At 44.5% G+C, this 18,345-nt stretch overlaps 1 protein-coding gene across 2 annotated transcripts in view; it reads left to right on the plus strand.

The window, feature by feature from the left end:
* efna2a (ephrin-A2a) overlaps positions 1 to 18,345 on the plus strand; it is a 91,410-nt gene that overhangs the window by 49,171 nt on the left and 23,894 nt on the right. The gene's annotated exons all lie outside the window — the stretch shown is intronic.

Consider the following 18,345-nt stretch of genomic DNA (forward strand, 5'->3'; position numbering starts at 1 on the left):
CGATAGCATCAATTAGCACTTCAAAGAGGCATAAGGGTTTTCTCCAGCTATCTTTAGATGCCAGTAGGCGTCTTTCTGTCAATAACACTCAAAGTTGCCGTAGAGAAAGAGAGAGAGTGTGTGGGGGGGTGGGGGAAACTAGTTGGAGGATGAGATGAGAAGTTCGCAAACGTTTCCAATAGGATCTGTTGAGGTCAGTATCACCTTGGTAATTGGCATCATTACAGAGATGAATGGAGTCGTGCGTTCAAAATATCAAGACGGACAGAAAGAGAGAAAATAAAAGGGAAAAACACACAGAGAGAGAGAGAGAGAGAGAGAGACGGAGAGAGGGGAAAAGTTGGCAGAATAAATTGGTGCAGAGATGAATGTGTGTGCGTGGGACTGTGTTGTTTTCCTGCTGTACCGCCGCTGAATGTCAGGCTGTTCCCCGGCACCATTGTCAGGAGAAAGTTATAATGATGTGCGCGAATTCATCAAGGATTCTTTTTTTTTTTTTTACGTCATTCGCGGAGCACACTCAGCATTCTGCTCTAAAAGATCATCACCATCATCATCAAACGGCACCGTAAATTATCCCAGTCATCAGCGTCGTTGAGTTTAGCTCCAGACTCGAGCTGTGCGATCAGGACTTTGCAGCGTCCCGTGCAGTGGGAGGGCAGCGCGACCCTAATATTTCGGGCCTAGACGGTCTGATTGCCGCTGATTGAGACGCGATTGCAATAAAGCGGCGCTCACTGTAAGGAAGCCTTATGATTTCCTCCCGCGCTTTGTCAGCTGTACAGATTGAGCTGCTGTTTCATTATCATGGAGAGGCTGTCGACCGTTTGGGGAATCCGGGTGGGGGGAGGGGGAGGAGGCTGGAGGGAGGAGACAAGGATGGGGGAGGAAGAGGAGGGAAGAAGGGGGTGGTGGGGAGGAAGGAGGAGGGAGAAGGGAGGGAGGGGGGGGTTGAAATCAAAGCAAAGTTTGGTAAACTTTCCTGAAGGTCGTCCGAGAGCGTGGCTGGGACGGGCCCGGGGGAGGGCCAATCAAAGACAGCTTTGTCAACCAATCAAACGGCAGGCGCCGTATCATCTTCAATCGACGAAATGCGCCGGCGGAATAAAAGAAAGGAAATGTGAGCGCGCGTGATTCACTCTCTACAGAAGGTGGGTACAGAGAGATCCTAACCTTTATCTGTATACTTTATCAGCGACTTGAGCGAGTTTGACCTCCACGGCTATTAACAGGCATTTCTGACACACACACATACACGCACACACGCGCATGATGCAACACACACACGCACACACACACACACAAATGCACTCTGTTCCTGTCTTTGTTTTTCTCCTCACAAGCACACATAGTAGGAAATTTAACGCTCCTTCTCACACACACATGTACACACGCACACACACATACACACACACACACACACACTGCTCGGTGCTATGGGGCTGTTTACATAAGGCCTTGCCCTGGGAAAGCACTGTCATGCTGCCAATGCTGCCAGCAGCGAAAGAGCGAGTGAAAGAGAAGGAGAGTGTGGAGGGGAGGGAGATGGCGGGTGATGGAAGATAGAGCTTTGCCAGTCTGATGTGCTCACCGCCTGGGGGACCAGCGGTCACTCAGAATGAGGGATGAGGATGGACGGAAGGAGGGATGCGAAAAGAAGAAGAAATAAAAAAGGAATGCGAGATGAAAGGAGATGTGCAGTCGAAGAAAATCTAAGCAAGAGAAGGACGGATTTGGATGGATGAGGAGATACACGAGGGGGGAGGGAGGGAGAGGGGAAGGGAGAGATAGATTTAAGCGGAGTGAAGCAGGCCAAACTAAGCAGGGCAGAAGAATGGACCGACAAGCAGCGAACAAAGGAGGTTAGAGGGGGGAGATTGGCAGGAGGGGAGGACGGAGAGGCAGCAAAAAGAGAGGAGAAAAAGATGGAGACGGCGATGGGGAGGGAAGGGAAGGGAAGGGGGGGACGGATCCCAGAGTCCCCTCGGTTTGATGCCGTTTCTCTTTGAGGCCCTTAATCTATATGAACAAACGCATCAGCCTCATGTTCACACACATACACACACGCGCGCACGGTCCGAAACCTTCATGTCCGCACTTCAGGCTAGAAATAAAGTTTATTTATTTAGCTGGAAGAAAAGAGGAGGGGTTGTACTGGTGTGGGAGGGTGGTGGGGGGGAAGATGTACCCAAGGTCAAAACCACTTAAGTGTGTCCCTCTTTCTTCTTATGTAACCCCGCTCTCTCACTCTCTCTCACTCTCTCTCTCTCGCTCGCTGTATCTGAGCTGCATACTAAGACACACACACTTTAAGCACACACACACTCACACACACAGAGGCATACTAAAGCAGGCGGGAGTGTATCGATTTAGCATGGTGTGCAGATTCCCACCACTGCCCCTATACGCAGATTAAAGGGGAGAGGAGAGGAACACACACACACACACACTCTTGCACCCCCATACACGCACACCTGCAAACACACACACACACACACACACGGAGCGAGGCAGCTTTTGCTCTCCAAGCTTTTTTCCTTTATCAGTGCGAGTGGGGTATAGTCATTATGCATATTCATTTTACGCATATTTATAATTAGTTCTCAGGCGTTAAGTGGTTGTGACAGTATTTTCCAAACATGCGAGTTTGGAGGTGCAGCATTTTAGATTCAATTTAAGAGGGATGTGCGGGACCGCGTGCGCGCATATGCGTGCGCAGGCCAGCGCGTGTGTGTGCATAATGATCGTTCCCCCTATGCCGCGGCTTCTCGGGGCTCTCAGCGTGCCAGCTGTTATCCCCCTGCTGAGGGACTGCACACACACTGTAACGCACACACACAAACACACACATGCTACACCTACTCGCTTACATGTCACACCCTCTCTGTTTCAACATTATCAGTCAGCAGTGCGCTTCGGCATCTTCATATAGGACCGACTCAGAGTGATGTGTGTGAGCTCTGAGTGTGTGTGTGTGTGTGTGTGTGTGTGTGTGCGTGTGTGTGTGTGTGTGTGTGTGTGTGTGTGTGTGTGTGTGTGTGTGTGTGTGGTGACGGAGTGTGAGCCCCGTGTGATCTCTGTGTTCTCTCGGTTCGCTCTCCTCTGATACACTCTGTTCCCAAGCCACACCATTAGTGGCCCACTGGACCTTCAGAGAAACTCCCGACTGCAAAAAATCCAAAAGGAGCTTTTACTGGGCCGCGCGCCGAAGACACACAGCGCGCTCTGCTCCATTAAAAGCATTTAAACTTATTTTGGTGAGCCTGACAGCTTTTCTGTTTTTGTTTTTTTTTTTCTGCACACAGTCTTCCTGCACACATCTTGGGTTTTTTCCCACTCTCGCTGTGCGTCTTTTTTCAAGCATCCGATTCATGGATTCCTGCAAACTGTGGGTTGGGACCCCGAACATGGCTCATTGGCCCGTTTCTTCCCACACAGCAAGTGCAGTAGTCACACTTCGTGACCTTAAAGTGAGCCGCGAGAGATGTCAGCGTTCAATTACGAGAGCAGTCTCTGAGATTTTATACAGCGAGCTCATCTCATCGTGGGTGTCCGTCTAGTCGAGACAACGCTGAAAAATATATTTCAGGAATGCATTTACTTGATTCAATCGATTTCTTCCGATTTTGACAGACGACTCCATTTGGCTCCAGTTACTGAAGTTTTTGTTTTTTTTAACTGCAGGACCTCCTCTGTAATCTCACGTCGAAACGGGAACTCAGCCGGCAAAACCAGCTTTGTATGACTACAGTGTTGATATATGCAACCGAACAATGGTAGACTTCTGCATCCCGAGCCCCCCCATTCTTTTACTGATAACATTTTTTAGAGCTGTTGCATCAACTACCTCTGCACGCCCACATCTAAGGACACAAAGAGTACAGTCCAATGAAGAGGGAGAGACGCCTCTCCGTCTCTATTCCTTTAAATCAAGTTAGAGGCTTCTCATCAAACACTGATCAAGGTTAAGGCAGGAAAACTACATAGGTTAGGGTTAGGAAAAAAATCATGGTTTGGCTTAAAATACCCGGTTCAGTCCCCGCGTAATGGATGGAGACGTCCCACACCGGTTTTGACGTCACAAAAACGTCTGGAGATGTTCCCAGTTGTCCTTTAAAATATCCAGTGATGTTACTTGATCTGCGACCGGCTGTTCGCCAGACTTGCCGCTGGTAATAACACTGTCGCCCCTTACAATTCCTGACGTGAGAGATGGCTAAAAAGCATGTAATGTGAACCTGATATGCCACATTTGGTGCAAATGTCAACCTTGGATGTATCCTGTGGTTTGCATGAACATTATAGCCCGGCAACTAGAGTGGTTCTCTCTGGTCATGTTGCACCAATTTCCAAACTTTTCGCCTCATTCTGCTGCACAAACAGCCCAGTTTTATGCACACCTATACTTCCAGCAAAAATGGATTAACATTCACGATAGCGCGAGATGATGCAGCGCTGACAGACACAATGAAGCAACAGTAAAACAGCAAATTTGACAAAACTAATGTGGGGGCTTTACTCTGGTGGATTATCCAGCTCAGGCAAATTCTTAAAGTCAGTGGAAGTTGTTTTTTCATGCAGGGCGAGCATGAATGACAGCAAACAGATATCTTGGCGAGGTAAGAAAAGGAGCTCTGATATCTCCAACATTCTCGACTGGCTGTGTACAGACAGAACAGAAATCGTGTAGAGAGAGAGACAGCCCTGCCCTTTGGCAGAAAGTAAAAAAAAAAACAAAAAAAAAAAAACGTTGAGACAGGTTTCTTTCACACCGCTGAAGGAATCATTTATCCCTGTTAAAGCACATATGAGTAAATAACCTGGCCACTGCTGGTGCCATCTTTCAGAAAGAATTATGTGAGTCCTTCATGTTGGCATGCAACAAAGAGTGTGCATGGTCATGGTAAGATGATGCTTAAGTTGATAAACAATTTCTTGACATATTATGTTCATTTTCATGTTCACGATTTTGGGTTGCTACTACAAGAGGTTTGCACGCTTTAGTGCTCAAAAAAATGCAACAGTTTTCTCATACTGTACAGCTGCAGCCCTTTATCCCCCTTCTCTCTGAAATGCTCAGTTTTAGCTCCTGTCTCTTTAAGCCGCAGTCTGCTCTAATTGGTCAGCTCACACACGCCTGAGCCAGCAATGCTGTGACATAGTGTAATGTCATGAAGTCACAGAATTTAAGGCGGAGCTACAGACAAGCCATTTCAGGAGCAGTGTTTTCTGTTGGATGCTGGCGAATCTGTCGGTGCAGACTTCAGGCTTTTAACTTTCAAGATATTTTACATGCACAAGAGCCTTCACAACACGCTGAAGGGAAGGAAAAACAAAAACAAAAAAGCATACAGTAATATGTCTCCTTTAACAGCCAGTTGTAAACCTTGGCTGCTAACTCGGCTGCTTATCCTTGAAGTGAAGTCCAAACACCTGTTGCTGCACACAATAAAAGCATCCCTGTGGGTTTTTTTTGTTTTGGTTTTTTTTTTGGAAAGCTTTGATTGTGTGTAGGCAGTGTCCAGATCACACAAGACAATGCTGCAGACTGTGAGATGAAAGTAGGCTTCAGCGAAGTAGAACCGGAAAAAATCCAAACCACCGTGCTGCTGCTGCCGTTTCGCCGAAAACACCTGATCATGCCAAGATAAGTCTGCGGAGGACATATGCTTTGCTCGCAATGCTGTCAGATTTTTCCACGGTGTCTTCAGGCGTTTAATGGTATTCTGTTCACAAAGCACAAACAAGCGAGCGGGAGAAAAACTAATGCAGGCAGCGGTTTAAATAAATACTGTACATCCACTAGAGATGCGGGGAGACATTTTTAGGCCAAATGCGCGTCTCTCGTGCGGTCCGGGCTTTAAAACACTGATCTCAGAAACACATCAAAATAACAAGTGTAACCAATAGCAGTCATCTGACAAAGCCCCTCCACTCTGCCAAAAATGGCTGGTTGTCATTTTTGTCAGGTTGACAAATGGCTGCAATCGTGGCGCTTTCACACAGACAGCGTGAGGCCGGTTGGACCATTTGGGCTGTTACAAACAAAGTAGAAGCGATGTGAGCTCGGCTCGCTTGATGCACACAGTCACTCTTCAGATTAACCACAGGTAATGGCGGCGGTGAGGTAGCTGCACTTTAAGCTTGGAATAGACACTGTTTAGTATTCTGGCCTACTTAGTGTCTTGCCTTTGTACTTTTTTTTTCTCGTTGGGCACTTACACCATGGACAGAAATACATAATTTAACCTTCTGTGACTGGCGTTTGAGGAATGTGTATTGGATGCTGCGAGTGTGTGTCCGTCAGACTTCCAAACGACAAAATAAGTGAGGCAGACTCACTAAGATAATGCCCATCAGCAGGCGTTGGCTGGATTCAGAGAGTTCATTTGGTGACTTTACCCACGATGCAGCTCAACCACTGAGTGACATCACAGGAGGTGATTGATCAGATTACATGCAGGAGCCACAAAAGGCTTTACTCTGCATTTTTAACATATGCAATTGTGCTCCACAAGACATTTTAATGTGTAAAATTGGTGGCTTTACCCTTTAAGACTATGGTAGAATTCAGCTGCGACATAACAAATAGTTTTTCCATGATGTATGCGCTGTAAGAATGCGCTTTGCTATAAAAGCTGATTCAGTTTGGACCGGGCAAAGATTTTCTCTCCTTCTTCCTTTTCTTTCCGTCTGTCCTGCACTCACGGGACCGTCATTAGCCGTGATAAATGAGACCTTTTCCGTGAGACCTTTTACTTTTTTTTGGCAAATCTGAAGAAAAAGCACCGGTAAAAGATCCCTCACTCTCCTCTTTCCTCCCCTCTCTTTTGTTTTTTTTCTTTTCTTGCTCGCTTTGCACTTCCATCTCCTTATTATAGCGCTCAGCTGTGTAACAGAGATACTGATGGAATCAGGGAGGCTCACACTATCATGCTTAGATCAATGTAACATGACAGGGGGGGCTTTTTGACCAGGTATTTTTAGACTCCGGCATTATGGCCTCTCGCTGCCTCACAGAGACACTTCATTATCAGGACCAAATCAAATAGCTCACGCTGCATGTGTGTGTGTGTGTGTGTGTGTGTGTGTGTGTGTGTGTGTGTGTGTGTATGTGTGTGTGTGTGTGTTAAGAGATGTGGAGGAGCCAGTCAAGGAAAGTGAAAAAGAATGTCAGTGTCTCTCACTTGCTTTTCCAGGCGGTCCCTGGTCACACTGAAGGATGCACTAAGGTGTGTGGGCATGAGTGTGTGTCCGTGTGTGTGTGTGGCGTCTTCCTCCCGTTCTCTGTTTTTAGAACCATTTCCTGTAAATTTTTCACCAGTACTAAGCCATCCCCGCACGAGAAATCCTCCATTAAAATCAGGGCACTTAAGGGCCAACCCTAATAGACGCCTAGCTTAAGTTGGCTCTTTGATTCAGCCCGACCCACTCGCAGCCATTAAGTGTCATTTTCAGGAGCAAATTTGAGGAAAGATCGCGAGTAAGGATCCAGCCCAGCTAAACTCTATTTATAAACCTCAGGGTGCTGATTGGACGGCGCACGGCTTGCTCTTGTCTTCATTGGTTAAAAGCACATGAAAGAGTCGGCGGGCGTGCTCGCTCACACACACATTCGTGCACGGACACCACCACCACCAGCTAAGGCATGCATGTCTTCTAATTAACATCCAGCCCCCCGAGCTGTAGCGTACAGTACAGACTCTAACAATAAATTCATCCTCCTCTCTCTCCCTCTCTCTCTCTCTCTCTCTCTCTCTCTCTCTCTCTCTCACACACACACACACACACACACACACCTCCGCTAATCCGCTATGTGTTTGCTGAGAGGCATTCCCCTTTCCTACCCCCCCTCCTGCCTTCCTCTCTCGCTCACATCTTCCCTTCATCACTTCCACACACACACAAATGCACACACACACACACACATCCTCCTCCCAAACTGCCTTAAAAGAAAAGACTTTTAAGACTTACGGATCTTAACACTTTTTTGGGGGTGGCTTAGGGGTGTTACAGGGCTGAGTGTGTTGAGGGTGCAAGACCGTAAATGTGTGCGTCGAGCAAGGCACAAGTGTTTGTGGCTGGATGCTTGTGTGTGTATGTGTGTGTTACTGTGTATATGTATGAGTGTGGCGGGAGGGGGAGAGGGGAGAGAGGGGGAGGGGGAGGAGGGTGTTAAGGCTTTAGGGTTTAGAGGGATAGAGGCGAGGGAGAGGAGGAAAAGAGGGAGAAGAAGAAGCAGCAGCAGCAGGAGGAGCCGCGGCGTGTTTGTCTGCGTGCACGGCGTTGGCGTGCGCGAGAGGCAGCTACGGCGGAGAAACAGCAGCGCTAGCACTGCTTAATTAATCAACATCAAAAGGCAGCATTAAAAATGAATGGAACCCGAAGCAACAGTTTGGCTAAAGTGAATTATTCAGGCGTGGAGCTTACCCCGCTGCCCAACATTCTATTAAGAACTAAAAAATCTAGATCTTTTTTTTTTTTTTTTTTTTTTTCTCGCCGTGCCCCCATTTAGCTTCTGTTTGTACCGGGGCTGCGAAGTTTGCTGCTGAGGATCAATGCCTCGTTTGCCAGGGGAATTTTAGGCAAACAAACTCTCAGTCCGCTTTTCAGGCTCCTCTGTTTGAGCAGAATGCCATTAGTCTCACTGCTGACCACAGTTACGGGCCCTTAGTTCCAAATTAAGGCTCTATTCCTTTTTCAATTAATTGTATTCGAGGAAGTGGTTTTCAATTAAATGAAAAAGTCGCTGAACTCTGAGATGAGGAGATCTTTAACCTAAGTGAAAATCCATTCTCTTTTCCATTATTTAACTGTAATTTGAATATCTGCCCCGATCACAGTGAATTAAACCTGAGGTAATACACATTTTAATCATTTATTAAGCCCTGTGTACTGTCCGTCCTGAGTCACGATTGCTAAGGCTGAGGCCGGGGGAAGATTTTCGCATCAGGCAGTCATCCAGTTTTTCTGAAGCTAAGCGCTGAATTTATGCAAGAATCGCGCATGCATTATTTAGCAATGTCATAAAATAGAATCTCGACTGAAAAAAATCTTTATTTGCTTGTTGCTGCATCATACTGTACGCCGTCAGGCAGATGAAAACAGAGCGAGATTTACATCTTACTGCCACCTCATCTTACGGTGTGGGGGGGTGCATAAACAACAGCGGTATTACATCATGAGTCGAAGGCAGTGAAAAGTCGAGACCTCGGCGAAGCTGGTAAACACAGATGTCATGGCTTCCCAGTGTGCAGCTGTTCATACAGCTATAGCCAACACAGGAGCCGTAAACTCCGTCGACCAGCCAGTGGCAGTCTGTCGCATTCTGGACCCACTTCCTGTTATACACCGGCCCCCAAGCGGAGCCCGCACGGCATCGTCGGGGGAATCGAAGATGGAGAAGTTGGATAAAGGAGGACATTTTGGGGGAGACGAAGGGGGGGGGAATGAGGAGAGAGCTGGGAGCTAAAGCAGCAGCAGGACTTTGTGTGCATACATTTAGAAGCCTGAGTGCCATTCTCATCAAAACCAGATTGTTGCATGAATCATATTTTTCATAGCGTCGACTCCCCGCCCGAAGCCGAAGGAGTGTTTTTGTGAAACTTGGGGTTTCATTTTCAAGTTGAAGAAGTACCAAAAACATCTCTGTGCTCTGCAGCATTTCACTTGTTAATGTTTTATTAACCCCAATCCTCAGCGACAGCTAGCTGCAGGAGAGAGAGAGGCGCCGCTGATGGACGACGCTGCAGCCAGACGGAGAGAAACTCCTCCTTGATCCCCTCGCAGTGCTTCATGTTGTTTATCTTCATGCGTGTGCATCGTGTTGATTTTTGACAACACAGGAAAGAGTCCCAGCTTACTTATTTTTATCTTGTTTTCGACGGTTCGGCGCTCTGATCTCAAAATAGTCCGACTTGAAGTAAACCACACTGTACTATACGACACAGAGACATACAGTGCTGAACATACGGGTGAGCTAAAGACACATGCGCGCACGCTCAAGTGCGATTGCTTTTGGAAATCTTTGCCCACCGTGAACCAAATCTCTTGGGACGCACGTAAAAAAAAAAGGAAAAGAAAAAAGAGACATCTGGAACAACAGTCTGGGTCTGTGTCTACGGGGTCTATGTGTGTGTGGGTGTGCATGTACAGTACGTGTGTATGCCTGTTCATGTGCACAAGTGTGTGTGTGTGTGTGTGTGTGTGTGTGTGTGTGTGTGTGTGTGTGTGTATTTTGATGTGTTTTACTCAGCAGTCGACAATATGAGTTCACCTTCTCCCAAGAGTGAGAAAGTGGAAAACCATGCTGGTGTGTGTGTCTCTCAGTGTGTGTGTGTGTTTGTGTGTGTGTGTGTCTGTGCATCTACTGTGAGAAGTGTATGTATGTGGTGAAAGGAAAGGCTGCAGGCTTTATGTGTGTGAGTGTGTTTCTTTCTTTTCCTCCCTTAGCGAATGCCTATTTCTAGATCGGTTTGAGGGTCAAGGTTTGGCCACCGGTGGAGAAAAGCTGTGTTCCCATTTAAAAGGAAAAGGAAAGAAAAAAAAAAAAAGCTCTCGCTCTCTCTTCACAATGAAAAGAAGACTGAACACACAACGTCCTCTTAAAGCCTTAACCCGTGCTCTGCCGCGTACCTTCACCCAGACACGCAGACTGGTTTTGCAACGCTGAAAGATAAAAACAACGGATGAAGAAACACACCACCCTGCCTTCCTGACATCTCGAGTCAAGCTGTTCGATTTTTTAAATTCAAATTCATCTTTGTTTGCTCGAGCCAGAGGCAACTGAGCAAACGTAATTGGTGTGGCGGTGATTTCATCAGAGATAAAAATTTGCAGCTTTAACCCCTGACCCACCTCGCAGCTCCGCACAAGTATAAACACTCGTGATTCACTCGTCGAATAACACTGAACACAAACATTGTTTTGGGGGCCGTTTGATATGAGTGATTTTAATTATAATAACAATTTATTAGATTTTTGAATCTGCATGCCTCGCTCAGACTCATAATGGTAGCGTGGAGTTCATTTGAACTCTTGTGAAGTGAAAGTCATGATCGTGGTGACTCAGACTCTGACTCATGAGTTCACACAGGCCTTAAATCCATTAGGCCGTACAAAAAAGAATATGGATGTAGCATCCCTGACCTCGCTCGGTTGGGTCTCGGGGGAACTCTGGAAGCCTTAAGAATGCTCTAAAAAGCCAGAGTGGAGAGGGTAATTTGCTTTGTGTGAGGAATAAGATGCATTTGGCAAGTTATTTACTCCTGCTTACAGTGAAGGGTAACCCAGCAGTGGTTCTCAAGTGATCACACAATTTGTCACGCATATGCTTCGAGCCAATCAGAGACAAGGATTTAACCTACATCTGCTGTAGCAATTTAGTGTTGAGATTACCATATTCATAAACATACAATAAATATACAAATATTACTGGACGGAGAGGAAACAGTTGCTGGTGGACGAGTTGAAAATGAATATTCATTATTGTGTGTATTGCCAGATTCACTCATAAACAAAAGATAAAATGGTGTGGCATCCAATCAAATGTTCAAATTAATATGTTTCATACTCGCCTCTTTTTCTCTACGACAGTCATCTTGGATCTTTGTCATGGTTAGGCAGAAGGACGACACCCAAACGCAATACACTACAAGGCAAAAAGCGAAAATCAAAGGCAGGCAACGAAAGTGGGAAGCAAGCAAATGCACAAAAAAAATAAGTACGAACTAGGGTAACACGAGGACACAGGCAGCTAACGCAGGGATCACATGAGAAGAAAACGAATGCCCAGGAACAAAAACATAGAAATGCAGGTTTAAGGTGAAGACAAAAACGAGACAAACTGACAGAGAGAGATGGAAAGACACAGGCTTAAACACACCAGGGAAGGAAGACTAATAAGAAATAGGTGAAAGTAATAGGGCAATCAAAAAACATGGGAAAAATACAAAGACAGGAAGTGGAATGTAAAAGATGACACATGGAACAGGAAACAACTAAACCAAAAAAATAAAATCTACGACAATCTACTCTTAACAAACTATAGAAATGACTAAACTGATTTAAACATAACAATTATTTGTCATCTTTCACTTAAGTCCACTATTCTTAAACTACGGTATGTGTACCACCACTCCCTCTAACGGTACGCAAAGGAAAAATTGAATATGTTGATTTACAGAGACATACCAAAATACTACGGAATTTAAAGTACGTTTTTGTGTATTTATTTGTCAGCCTGCCTCACCCATGTTCATTTACGCGGTAATCTCAAACTGCCATGGCAATGCAGTGAGCACAGATGATATAAAGGTTACAAAAGAACAAAAAAAAAACAGTACAATTGTGGCTCCAAACAGGAACCATCAGAAAGAGAGGTGCAAATGATACATAACAGTAAGGAGATAAACTCCACGTTAGTCATAAAGGTGGTATTTTTCTGACATTTTCATCACGGGTCCTGGATCAACTGCTCACAGTCATCTTGTCATCCAGATAAAACCACTTTGCAAACATGGTTCTAATCTGGTTATAGTAGAGTGCGATATCACTCAATTAAACAAACTCACCCACGAATTCACCTCTTCTGACCGTAAAATCTGTTTTAGATAAGCGTCACACTGTCACATTGGCTTTGACTTTCAGCCAGCGGGTTTGTTTAAGGCAATGAGAATAAATCCTGCAGAGCACCGCACCGCTGTGAGGCGAAATAAATGTGCAATTCCATCCTCAATTCAGTGAGAACGGGAGCCCAAGACAATACATCTCTGGCTTTGAAAGAAAACTGTTTTGTCTGAAGTGAGAGGGGACCTTAAATTATGGCTGTTTAAATGCTAAGTAAGTCACAAACGACGCAGAATTCAGATAACAGATAGTGACAACTTTTCCAAGCATGTTTGAGACGCCGTGTGGAATATGCAAAGTACAGTAATTGCCCCCATCCCTCTCGCTGGCATCACCTGGCAGATATTTTTCCACTCAAGTAATTGTGGGTGGCATGTCAAGAAAAAAGAAATCATGAAAATTGAAAAGTCACACCACTGCAACTTAATGCTCCATAAAACTGAGCAGTGCCGGTTTGTACTGGTTTTAATGGGAGCCATTTTCCTGCCATATTTCATGATAGAATTATAATTGGTTTTTTTAATGGATGTGTTATTACGCTCATTCTGTTTTATCGATTTTCATGAAAAAACTTTTTGTGAGGTTATAATAGTTTTGAACTCCAATATACCTGATACCTCAGAAGTGTGTGTCTAAACTATAAAGAATTGAGATCATATAAACTCTCCTCCAAGCTGATGTATTGCTTTGTAATAAAACAGGATGCACGATCACTACAGGCAATATGAAAGTGTTTAAATGTTCCCATATAAATGTAGAAACATTATGGATTATGCAATATAGTGTATATATGCAGTATGTTATCTACAAAATTAGAAAGTGTAACCTCCAAATATAAATCTCATCTACCTACCGTTAAAGCATCTGAGTATTAAAGCTTAACCTATAATTCTTTTCTTAATCCATACGAACAGCTCATTTTTCTGCTCTCACTGTGTTTCCAGTTGAGTTATTTTTTTTCTACTTTGACAACAACCTGGTGACATTTTCTCGTCAGCTCGTTTACTGGTCATCTGCTCCAGGCACAAAACGCCCACTCCACCCGCTCAGTCTGTCTGTTCATACTGAAGTAATTTACAGTGGCTCTGACCAGGGCTCTGATCTGCATCATATCATACGGAGAAAATATTTACCGGTTCGTCCTCCGATGTCCTAAAGCTGCTCTGCCTGAACTCACTGTGATTCACAACACAAACTACTGCCACCTATAACATCAGCTGTCATTAGCTACATAGCTCAGTTAGTGATCCTGTTAGCTGACTCTCCCCGCTCAAGGCCTGTAGAACGTTTCCTCCCAGCAGCTCCAAGATTCATATTCTCATGTTTCATGTGTTACTTTCTACTACCCTTTGTCTGGTTTCCTCCCTGTGTATTCAAGTCCTTGCCTTTCACTCTGTCTTTGTCGATCCATCTGTTATGTTTGCCTTACTTCAATTGTGTGTTCCCTGTGTTCCTCATGTTCCTTGTAGACATTGTTTACCTCATGTTCTTTGTGTACCTCATGTTCTTTGTGTACCTCATGTTCATTGTGTACCTCTTGTTCCATGTGTACCTTGTGTTTCTTGTGTTCCTCATGTTCCATGTGTACCTAGTGTTCCTTGTGTACCTTGTGTTCCATGTGTACCTCATGTTCCTTGTGTACGTCATGTTCCATGTGTACCTCGTGTTTCTTGTTTACTTCATGTTCCACATGTACCTCGTGTACTTTGTGTACCTTGTGTTCCTTGCATACCTCATGTTCCATGTGTACCCTGTGTTCCTTGTGTACCTCATGTTCCTTATGTCCTTTCCTATGTTCCCAGTGCTTTTCTTTGGTTTGTACCTTATCTAGTTTTTCTGTTTTTGTACTTCTTAGTGCTTTTGTTTTCCCCCATGCCCACCTCTTGTGATTTGTGCCTCCCTATCGTTTTTGGACTTCATTACAGCTTACCTTATTAAAGCTCAGCTTTTGTTTCGTTGCATCCGGGTCCTGATCATTTTCCCAAACTCTGACATCTAGAAGTATGTCTCATCAGAAGAAAATGGGCTTTGCGCAGCCCATCTCCAGCCATGTTTGTAGTGACCAAAACATGATCTTTCCTTAGACCCAACCAAATAGCTTTCGTGCCTAAACCTAACCAGAGCATAAGCAAGGGGTCATCACAACATACAGTTGAACCTTGAGAAATCTAAAATTGCGGCATAAAGAAACATATCCATGGTTTGCAGAAAGCTAAATTGCTAACATTTATTCTGGCTAAAGGGACAGAAGCTCAAGAGTGTTTCAAACAGAAGATGAACTGAGTGTCTCCATAAAGGGCCTGTATAAGATAAATAAGGAATACTTTGAACTATGAGTCATGCAGCGCTACTCCAGTGAAGTCCGGAATAAAATTTAGAGGCAGACATTAACATAATGGGTCGTCTGTAAGAAAAAAAGCATTTTTTAACATCACTTAAGGCTGCTGCATACAATTTCCATAGACTCACATATGCATAGTGGTCAAATTTGAAGTAATGCAGTGAACTCTTATTTTCAAACATATCCTGTTACGTACTTTTTTTGTGGTTCTTCCTGCTACATTATTCGGAGCCATGTCACCCTAAATGGCAATGTCATCATCAACGAGCCATGAGCTGTGGCTGAAATAGCACAGGCGTGTTTGCAGAATGTCAAGGGACTCACAAGCATCCAGATGCTATCCCAACTGTGAATTTCAATGGCAGATTCAGCTGCAGCCCTCATCATGGATGTGCCCGCTGCCAGAGAGAAAAGACTGAGGGGCGCATTTGATAGCGTAAATTCATAACTCGGTTAGAGATTTGCATTGACTCGGCGTTGATGGATGGAACCGAAACAACCGCATGAAAAACATTACTGCAGGACATATTTTCGCAGAATTCATTGCTCCGTATAGTTTGAACACATTCTGTAAAAAAAACTGTGCACAGTAAGTTTTGAGACCGTCACAAGCAAAGTAGCTTCAGGCCAGGTTGAAATCATAACCGAGATTGACTAATGTTTATGGATTTCTTTGAGAGTGTGTGTGTGTGTGTGTGTCGTGGGTGGGGGCTATCTGTGACTATTTGGGCAAAAAAAAAAAACGAGAAGTGAGACTGAGGAAGAGAGACTCAGAGAGAGAAGCAGTGAGTCTCTGCGGAGTTGTTTTGGTCATGGTGCTTGAGCACTCTGATTAATGCTCATAGAGAGACACCAGATGGAAAGGGAGAGAGAAAGGGGGAGACACAGAGAACGAGAGGGTAGAGAAGGAAATTTGGGGAGAAGAGTACCGTGGAAGAAGATGATCAGAGGGAGGGAGAGGGAGAGAGGGAAAAAAAAAGATTAGACTTAACACATGGAGATGATGAGAGAGCGAGAAGAGAGAGAGAGAGTGAAACCAAAACTACACACCAAAAAAACGAGGATTCTTCTGTGGTTTTTGATCATAGCAGGATTTCTCTGCAAACCAATAATTACTCTGATTTGTTCAAGTCCAACAGAAATTACAATTAGTCAACACTTTGCAATCAAATCACTTTAAGTTGATTTTTGAAAAATGTTTCAAAGGAAGAACAACGGGCCTTTGATTGTCAGCTGAGCCAGCAGGGAGGCGGAGATCTAACCAATATGTTTCCAAGGAACCAGGTTACCGGCATAAATCATATTTACATCATTGATCTTACAAGTTTCAGGATCTTAAACCTGCATTACTTTCTAATAGACAGCAGGGTGCGATTGCACTGGTTGCAAAAAGCAGACCAATTCTATGGAAGCTTATGAGAAAATGATTCTGATTTGATTTATTGCTTTAGGAAACAGTTTCCCATTGAGTTTTTTTGGTCTCAGTCGTTTCAAGTCTTCAATGCAGCATGAGATTCATTTTATAAATTATGCTCCCATTTAAGGCTCATTTATGTTCAACGTTAGATATGCATCTGGACATGGACAGAGCCTTATGTGCGTACTGACTGGAGGCGGCAGCCATGCCAACGTCGAGGAATGCGCATGGAAATATGTGGGCAGTGATGGTTATATTGTTTGAAACAGACAGACAGCTATTTTCGGACGGGAAGGCAGCATAAATAAGTAAAATAGACGATAAAGCAGGGTATGCTTTAGGATGTTGCTACCTTGTGATAGACATGTTACCTCGACAGCATGTCCTTGGGTTGTAAGTCAGATCCAAGCAGGATTTCTACCCCGACTCCATCCTTTTGTCCACTTCTGGCTCCCAAATGTGTTGCTTCAAAACTGTAATACACAAACCAGTGGATACACGGTGGTGTGGTAACCTGGATACCAGATTTTGCTACGACTCTGGCCTTACAAATACACAAAACTGACTTACTCTGTCATCTGCAGGTTAGTTTGTGTGAGTTTCAGTTGTAGCACTTGAGACACAAAGTTTCACCGCTTCACATAAGGCGTCCTTCTTTTATCCAACCATCCTGTTCTCACGGTGACTTTTTCTTTCTGTAGTCTTTGTCATGCACATGCATGCTCGTAAAAGGCTAATCAGAAACCCAGCTATGTCTATATCAAAAAATTTGCATTTTCCGGGGGAGTCTATCTGGGGAAATCAGGTTTCTCTGATTCCCTACCTCAAACACAGAACCTGGTTTCTCATATTCATGACGTCTAAGAAATCAGCTGACTGCACCTATCAGACTCTAACACGACTGTTGTAAAATGACCTGTGGAGATTTCTTGTTAAAAAGCTATGTTTAAATTTGGCGTTTTCTGCCTCATAAAATATTTGCAAAGCCTCTTTTAAGAATATTCTAAATGGTGCATTGTTTACGCCTGTATTTGCTCGGGGACTGCCCATTGTTCCAGCAGCCCCATTATTCCAAATACCCAAGTATTCCAACAAAGGTCCCATTGGAGAAGAGGCTAGAGCCATTTTTCAACAGCCAGTTTCCCTAAAAACAAAAGCCCACTGCTCCAAATGCCTATTGTTTAAGAAAATACTCCCTTTCCCTGAGTTTTTCTGCACTTAATAGTGTTGGGTTAGAGATAATGTTAGGATATGTTGTTGGAAGACACCGTGCCAATTCAGCACCATGGACAGGGCAGTCACTGAACTAACAACTGCAGGGAGAGTGTTTATTTTCTGAGCCGAGGGCCTTCGGACAAATGGTCTTTTGGTCCAATGGGATATTATTTTGGACTATTGTGGATTTGGAATAATGGGCCATGAGACCACTGACATGGCACCATTTTCTTGCTAGCTTATTGTTTTTGTAGCACCACTATTGGGTCAGAAATTCCATAGCGCACCTTTAACTGGATCTAAACCATTCACATTAAAGACAACTGGATATAGCCTCAACAGCAGAGCCCCTTTTATTCCTGCTAAAGCCGCTCAGTGATGCATGAAGCCAGAAAAGTTAAACTTCCCGTGTATACAATCACCCAGATCTTACACATGGGACTTCCACCAGTCAAGCCAGCTAACTTCTGGTTTAGCCCCTGGCTAACTTGAATGGGAATAAAATGATTTAATCACGCCTCGCTCTTCAAGGCTCGACCGAGTCAAACTGGCTTCAAAGCATGGCGCTCTTCCTGGGGCTTGATGTAAACCTACCAAATGTAAACAACCCTATGCCGATGACTAAATTATTCAAGCCAAGGACGGATGGTATTTTGTTGGCAACATAAGGATCAAGCTATTTAGCCTCCAAACTGAATAATGTGGGCAACAAACTAAAGTGCAGGACCAGACAAGTCCTGGAGAT

The sequence above is a fragment of the Sparus aurata genome, chromosome 16, assembly GCF_900880675.1.
Source record: "Sparus aurata chromosome 16, fSpaAur1.1, whole genome shotgun sequence".
Taxonomy (NCBI): Eukaryota; Metazoa; Chordata; class Actinopteri; order Spariformes; family Sparidae; genus Sparus; species Sparus aurata.